Below are 7393 nucleotides of genomic sequence, written 5' to 3'. Positions count from 1 at the left end.
GGCAAGCACGTTGGGTGCCACGAGGCGCTGAGAGGCAGCCCTGAGCCGACCCGGTCCGTTCCCGGGTGGGCTCGGGCATAAAAGGGCGGAAATAGACGAGGGGCATCCTGGATTAGAAGGGGAGAATATCGCTGAGCCGGCGGTCCGAGAATCGGCTGCTTGCCCGTCCCCGTAGTGGTTTGTCGAAACAATTGCTATCTTTCAGTTGACGGGCGCGTGTTCGCTATTACCTGGAGGACTGATCACCACAGAGAGTGGCGGATTAGCTGCGCAGAGCGGTTAAAACGCCACTTCCGCGTTTCTACGCGCATGCGTTATACCGCTTGCCGGCCTAAGCAGCGGGCAGCGGCAGTTCCGCGCATTGGCCACGAGGTGGCAGCAGAGACCGCGGAAAGAACTTTTCTGACGGATTGCCGGGGACCCGCGGCGCAGTCCCTGGCGATTCGTTCTCTCTGTGTCTCGTAATGACGGGGGCAGAACACGAAGTTAGAAGTGGAGGGTGTGTGGGGGGAAAGACGAAGAAAAAAGAGGGAAACTTCTCCAAACCCAGGAGAGCTGTGCTAAGTGCTTATAAATAGCTGTAAAAAAAGAGGTTTTTTTTTTTCCTTTTGCCAGCATCCGTTGCATCTTTTCTAAATGTTCGCATTACCAAAGTGTAACTGCCCAGCAAATTTAATGATAACGAAATTAAAGCCCGTTGGCAGAAAGCACAGGGCCGTATTAATGTTCACGCAGCTTCTGTCTTCTTTATACTTTAATGTATTTTTTTCCAAGGGCCTTTCTTCAACTCCAAGTTTCATTTTTGGCTTTTTATGACCCCACACATCAACCCCGTGTCCCCACATGTCCCCTCATGTCTCCTCACCTCCCCCCACACTACCTGTCCCCCTTCGCTCCGTGCCCATGTCACCGTGGGGTTGAGGGCAGGGTCAGGGATGCCTGTGGGGTGCGTGGAGTCCTGGGAGAAGTTGATGGCTGTGCGCAGTGGGGTGATGGTGTCCTCCGCACACGGCTGTGACAGTGGGGTGGGGGTAGCGCCCCACAGGTGGGGGTCATTGCCCCCAGAATGGGGCTTGTGCCCCACACACGTGGGCCGCTTGTATGGGGAGTGCATTCTGGAGATGATCTGTCTTTTCTCCAAATCTGCAGTGACTTCAGCAATCCCCTGTCGTGCCGCAACAGAAATGGGGTCCTGCAGTACGTCAGTGATCTCTGACTCGAGGAGTGCAGGGGCTGCACGAAGTACGCACTCTACAGCCTCCCGACTTCTTTGGGGTTTGGGATCGATGTTTGAGCCAAAGGGCTTCACGCTGCCATGCGGGCAGGTGCCAGGTTCACCCACTGAGGAACCAAATCCTAAAATAATTTCACAATGGTCTTTAATTGCTGTGCAAGTAGATGACACAGATTTCTCACTGGGGAGCCAAAGCTGACCCTGGCAGTTTGGCAGACAGCACTCGCTCCATTCACACCGGTAGTCTCAGCCCTTTTGTTGCACATGCAGCTTCTCAGCATCTTGCTGTATCAGTATAGAAATCTGTGCTCCCCTATTTATTAGAAATGCCACCAATTGCCATTGAGGACAGACTGGAATCAAAACATGTGGACCATCCTAGCTTGTCCATCGATAACCCCCTCCCTCCCCCCTTGCCCAATTGGCTGCCAGTCATTACTTCATTACTTTTTTTTTTTTTTTTTCATGCTTTTATGGGAACTTTGAGATCACAGCCTGAAGCAGTGACGGAGCACCTGGTGAGGGGTGTAGCCCTGCAAGCACAGGTGGAAGCAATGCACCTAGAGAACCAGATGAGGCTGAGCCTGGCTCCAGCCCCTCCCTCTCCTCATTTAAGGGCTGGCAGCCCCAAAGGCAGGGTTTCTTCCTGGAGACTGCCTCCTGTGGATTGTTGGGTGAGCTCTGGTTCTTGGAAAGAGGTAAGTGATCCTTTCTTTTTTGCAGGGTTTTGGCTTCTGCCTTTCTGTGGGGATCCTAAGTTGGTTTAGAGTAGCTATGTCCGCTATGCCTCTCCTTATGATGCCTTCCAATTGTTCTCTGAGGGGAGTGAAGGGGTTATCTGCTTTTCTCTGAATTGGTAATGAAGAGACTGACGTTCATTCCTCTCTTTTACTCTTATCTCATGTCTGGAATGCTTCAATCAGCCCCAAGGTAATGCTGGTTGGCTGACTGAGCATTGCAACTCTGGAAACGCCTGGAGCTAATGTGCTTTTCTGTAAAGAGATTCTGCATTCTCCAGGTTTCCTTTGCAACTCTTTTCAAGCCCAGTACCTTCTTGTGAAGTCTCCGTTCCTCTTTCATGACTCTCATTGCACAATCATCGACCTGGGACTCCAAACTACCACACTGTCCCAACCTATTTTATGACACGTTCCCTCTGTGTCCTACTTGTGTCTTTGTGTTCTCCCTGTGTCCTCTGCCCCTGTCCCCTCTGTGTCTCCTCTGCCACGGATTAATTCCGCCCATGCTGAGTATTGTTTAAGGGCGCGTATTTAAATTATGCTCCGTGTCTCTTTGGATCCCGTTCTGTTTTGCAGCTCGATGGGGTTTAAGGGTTTCTGGGGCTCCTCTAGTTAGTGGTTTAAGCACTGTGAAATCTGTGGAGCAGATAATGGAACGCCATGAATCCCTTGTTCATGCATCGCTTGTATGCAGGTGGGTTTGGTGATGGCTGTGGGACGCTCACTTAGAGATGGAATGGGGGTCACAAGGGGCTCGCCTTGCTCCCTGGGGTTTATTCTTCCAGCCCAATAAGCTACGTGGCTGGTGATAGAGTGAGGTGCGTGTATCAGGCTGGGACCTGAGCTTAAGAAAAGCCCCAGCCCCAGTGGCCGTTTTCTTCATCCTCGCTTAGTGTAATGCAGTCTCCACTACTTGAGCATACTGAACACGAGTATTCTGTTCCTGTTTTGTCTGGTTCTCTCCTAGACCTCCCTTACAGATTTGTCAGTAGTAACAGATGTCAGGGCACAGTTCTCAGAGCACGTTGTGGCCGACCACCCCAGGGTCCTAGGGTTCTTTCTGTTTTTATGGCAGATCCGGCTTCGTCTTTCTAGGAAACAAAGGATTGTCTTCTACTGGACCACTTTGTCTGGATCACCCCAGATATCTCCATCCCAATTGTCAGGGGATGCTGTTAGTTTCCTAGTCTGTATGATACCCAACCTCCCCACCCCTCTTCCTTCCATCCCCTAGCCCCCATTCAATAGCTAGCTCTGCCGCTGTGGGACCCACCAGTGTGATGAAGCAGTACCTCTGGTGTGCTGAATACTGGGACTGGCACAGAGAGGCTCTATGGCTGATGTGAATCTTCCCGACTGGACTACTTGGTGAGTTTCCCCGGAGCTGTTGAGCACACAGGCTTCCCCACCTACCCTGGTTGCTCACCATGCCATCGATGTCCTTTGTGGACATGGCTTCAGGTATCATACCAGAGACTCCTTAGAGTCGGAAGCGACCATTTATGATGATCTAGTCCGACTCACCCACAATGAACAGGGACATTCACAGCTAGATCAGGTTGCCCTGCGTGTCACCTTGGAAGGGACAGGGCATCCACCGCATCTCTGGGCAACCTGGTCCACTGCGCAGAGTCACAGAATGTCCCGGGTTGGAAGGGACCTCGAGGATCGTGGATCTCCAACCCCCCCCCCCTGCCACATGCAGGACCACCAACCTCCCCATTTCATACTAGACCGGGCTGCCCAGGGCCCCATCCAACCTGGCCTTGAACACCTCCAGGGATGGACGGGGCATCCACAGCCTCTCTGGGCAGCTGTTCCAGCACCTCACCGCTCTCTCTGTGGAGAACTTCCCCCTGCCATCCAACCTAAATCTTCCCTTCCCCAGCTTAAAACGTTTCCCCTTGTCCCTTGCTATGAAGGATATTTTCCTTATATCTAACCTAAATTTTCCCTCCTTCTTTCCTTTAGCTCCCCTTTGGGTATCGAAAGGCTGTTACCAGGTCACCTCGGAGCCTTCACTTCTCCGGGCTGAACAGCCCCAGCTCTCTCAGCCTGTCCTCACAGGTGAGGTGTTTGATCCTTTGGTTCTTTTTTTTTTTTTTTTTTTTTCCTTGTGGCCGTCCTCTGTATGTGCTCCAACGGGTCCATGTCCCTTCTGCACTGAGGGCTCTTCATATGGACGCAGTACTCCAGGTGAGGCCTCTTCAGCACAGAGCAGAGGGGCAGGATCACCTCTTTTCACCTGCTGACCGCACGTCTTTTGGTGCAGCCCAGGATGTGGCTGGTTTTCCGGGCTGGGAGGGCACTTTGCTGGCTCGTGTACAGCTTGCCATCCACCAGCTCTTTTGGGACGGGCCTAGGCTCAGCCCTTTCATCCCCCAGCATGTATTGGTAGTGGGGGGTTCTCTTGTCCCAGGTGCAAGACACTGCGCCTGGATTTGTTGAAGCTGATGAGGTTTGTCTGTGCCCGCTGCTCAAGCCTCTCTGGGTCCCTCTGGTTGGCGTCCCATGTCACTGCTGGCGTGTCGCTGCTCCCCACAGCTTGGTGTTGTCAGCAAGGTTTCTGAGTTGTGGCTGATAAGACGACTGCCTGGAGTGAGTCAAGCATCCTTCAGCTTGAACCAGGTCCAAGTGTGCACAGCAAGAAAGACATGGCCTTCATCAAAAGACCACCAGATGACCCTGAGAGATACCTCGCATGTGTAAAAGAACTGAGACCTGAGGCTAGAAAAAATGTCAATCCTACTGGGGACTCGCTGTAATAACCCAGCCTTTTCTTGGACTTCCCCCAGACGGCGAGCTCGGGCTTTACAGGCTAGAGGTGGAGCTAACACAGAGACCTCTGGATTTTCAAAAAGGAACAAGAAGGCTGAGAATCGGGTGCTTTGTTTGACGTTTTCACTGGCTGTCCTACTTAAGGATTCTGCCTGTCCATAGGCACGTTTGGTTGGTTTGGCTGGAACTTAGGAGCCTGGTGCTTATGCCTTCGGTTCTTTGTGATACAGAGCTGCGCCCTTTGCTGCCCAGACCAAATGCACGTGTTGTTGGAAGAGATTACTCTATGCATTTTACTTTTTTTTCTTTAATGCTTTTAAAGAGTGAGAGTGGTATACGCCTTCAAGCAGGTAACATATGAAACTTGTTTGTTTGTTTGTTTTCCTTTTTTCCTTCGAGCACTGGTTCGGGGAAATATGGATGCTTTCTTCTCTGCCGCTATGTTTCCCGCAGTAGAATTTGGGGAATGGCTTCTGTTGTTGGTTTTTCAATACTGAAGAAACATAGCATTCTTTTTATTCTGCCTATGTAGAACTCCCTTTGTTTCCTCTGTAGTTTTGAGTTGTGCTCTGGAACAGAATGTTCAGCTGAATCTAGAACAGCTGCCAAAGAGGAGTCTGTGGGCAAGTGGCTCTGGATTTCCCAGGCAGAGGTCGTAAAGCTCCTTGCCTGCTCACAAAGCGTTCTCATTGTTTTTATACAGTGTTCTATTTTACTGCTGTATTGAGACTTTTATGAAAAATCCTTTGTTTCCCAAAGGTGATGCTGAGAAACACGCCTCATGATGACTTATGCATACCTCGCATTTCATATCAATTCTCCCTTTGGGTCAAAAGTAGACCAAATCCTTGAAACCGTGCCTGGGAATCCCACTGATATTGAAACAGTTCAGCAGTGGTGCCCATGGTCAGAACGCCCTGCGGCGGCAGATCCTGGCATTGACTGTGAATGGAAGAACTGACAACAAATCGCTCGATATCAAAATTGACCCGGTGGATATTTACAAGCGCCGGGAGACCCAGACGGGATCTCAGAGTTGCATGGCCAGGTACAGAAGTTGTTTTACTGGTGGTTTTTTTGTTTGTTTTCTTTTGCAACGTTAAGGATTGTTAATCATTCCTCGCCATCCTTGGCTTCACTGCGCCCTCCTGTCCAATTGACACCAGCTTTTTCATCACCTCAGTTGCCTTCAAAAAAAAAAAAAAAAGCATGACAAAATCAATTTGATGATGACGTTATTTATTTATTTACCGATATTCTTAAGCACTTAGCAGAGTTTTGCTGGGCATAGAGAAGTTTTCCTTGTTTTTCTTCGTCTTGTTCCAACTGACGTAATTCTCTCCTCCCTCAACCCCGACCTAACTGCGTTTTTCCTCTGCCCTCACGAGAGAGAAGGAGCGGAGCGCCAGAAGCTGCGGCGCGGCTCCGCGTCAGTCCAGTCGGAGCTGTTGTTTCCGCGGTCTCTGGTGCCCCCTCGTGGCCAATCGGTGGAATTGCGGCCGCGTATGTTCGGTGCCGCAGGCAGCAGTACGCATGCGCGCAGGCACGCGGAAGTGGCGTACGTACGTTCTCATCGCTCTGCGCAGCGAATCTGCCGAGCTTTGTTAGGGTTAGTCCTCCAGGCAACAGCACGCATGCGCCAGAGAACTCATAAATAGCTTTCAAATCTACCAAGCCCTGAGATGCAGTCGAGCAGTCAATTCCTGCTGGCTCAGCAACGGTTTTCTCTCTTGCTGTCGGAAGTGCTCCTTGTCTATTTCCTCCGACGGTCTGACGCTCGAGCCTGCCTCGGGAACAGGCACATGCGTAGTGCGGTGCGGAGGGTGGCGCTTGCGCAGTGCAGCGTCTAGGCTTGGGCACGCGTAGTGCTCTGCCGAGAGGGGCGCATGCGTAGCGCCGAGCCGCTACCGGCACATGCGCACTGCAGTGCCCGGGCTCGCGCGTGCGCGTTGCTCTCCCGAGGCTCGCTGCTCGCGGGTTGCTGCCGCGTCGGTGCTGCTGCACGCCAGTACCGCGACCGCGACTCTCCGAGCTGCTCGCGTTCCACTGCCGCTGGGAGGGCTTTTAAACGGCTGGGGGACGGTGCAGGGCTGGGGGTGGAAAGGGACTTTGCTGGTTCACCGGGGCGGAGAGGAAGTTGGATGCCACGAGGCGCTGAGGGGCAGCTGTGAGCCCAACCGGTCCGCTTCCGCGTGGGCTTGGGCATAAAAGGGCGGAAATAGACGAGGGGCATCCTGGATTAGAAGGGGGAGAATATCGCTGGGCCGGCGGCCCGGGAATCGACTGCTTGCCCGTCCCCGTCGTGGTCTGTCGAAACAATTGCTGTCTTTAAGTGGACGGGCGCACGGTCGCTATTAGCTGGAGGACTGATCACCATAGAGAGCGGCGCATTAGCTGCGCAGAGCGGTTAAAACGCCACTTCCGCATTTGTACGCGCATGCGTTGTGCTGCTTGCGGGACGCGGCGACAGACAGCGGCAGTTCCGCGCATGGGCCACGAGGTGGCAGCAAAGACCGCGGAAAGAACTTTTCTGACGGGATCGGCCCGCGTTTTTCTCCCCTGGCGACCCGTTCTCTCTGTCTTGTGATGGCGGGAGAAGAGCGCGAAGTTGGAAGCGGGGGCGTTGTGGGGGGAAAGACGA

General features: G+C 52.6%; 1 long non-coding RNA gene across 1 annotated transcript; it reads left to right on the top strand.

Moving 5' to 3' along the window:
• Positions 1–1711: 1711 nt before the first annotated feature.
• LOC149911897 (uncharacterized) lies at positions 1712–4047 on the top strand. Its single transcript, XR_016462750.1, has 3 exons — positions 1712–1932; positions 3209–3342; positions 3946–4047. It is a non-coding gene; the product is annotated as an uncharacterized LOC149911897 (long non-coding RNA).
• Positions 4048–7393: the final 3346 nt, after the last annotated feature.

The sequence above is a fragment of the Phasianus colchicus genome, unplaced genomic scaffold, assembly GCF_987193195.1.
Source record: "Phasianus colchicus unplaced genomic scaffold, bPhaCol1.hap1.1 HAP1_SCAFFOLD_53, whole genome shotgun sequence".
Lineage (NCBI taxonomy): Eukaryota > Metazoa > Chordata > Aves > Galliformes > Phasianidae > Phasianus > Phasianus colchicus.
Note: the sequence above shows the minus strand (reverse complement) of the source record. Positions and strands in the feature narration are given on the sequence as shown.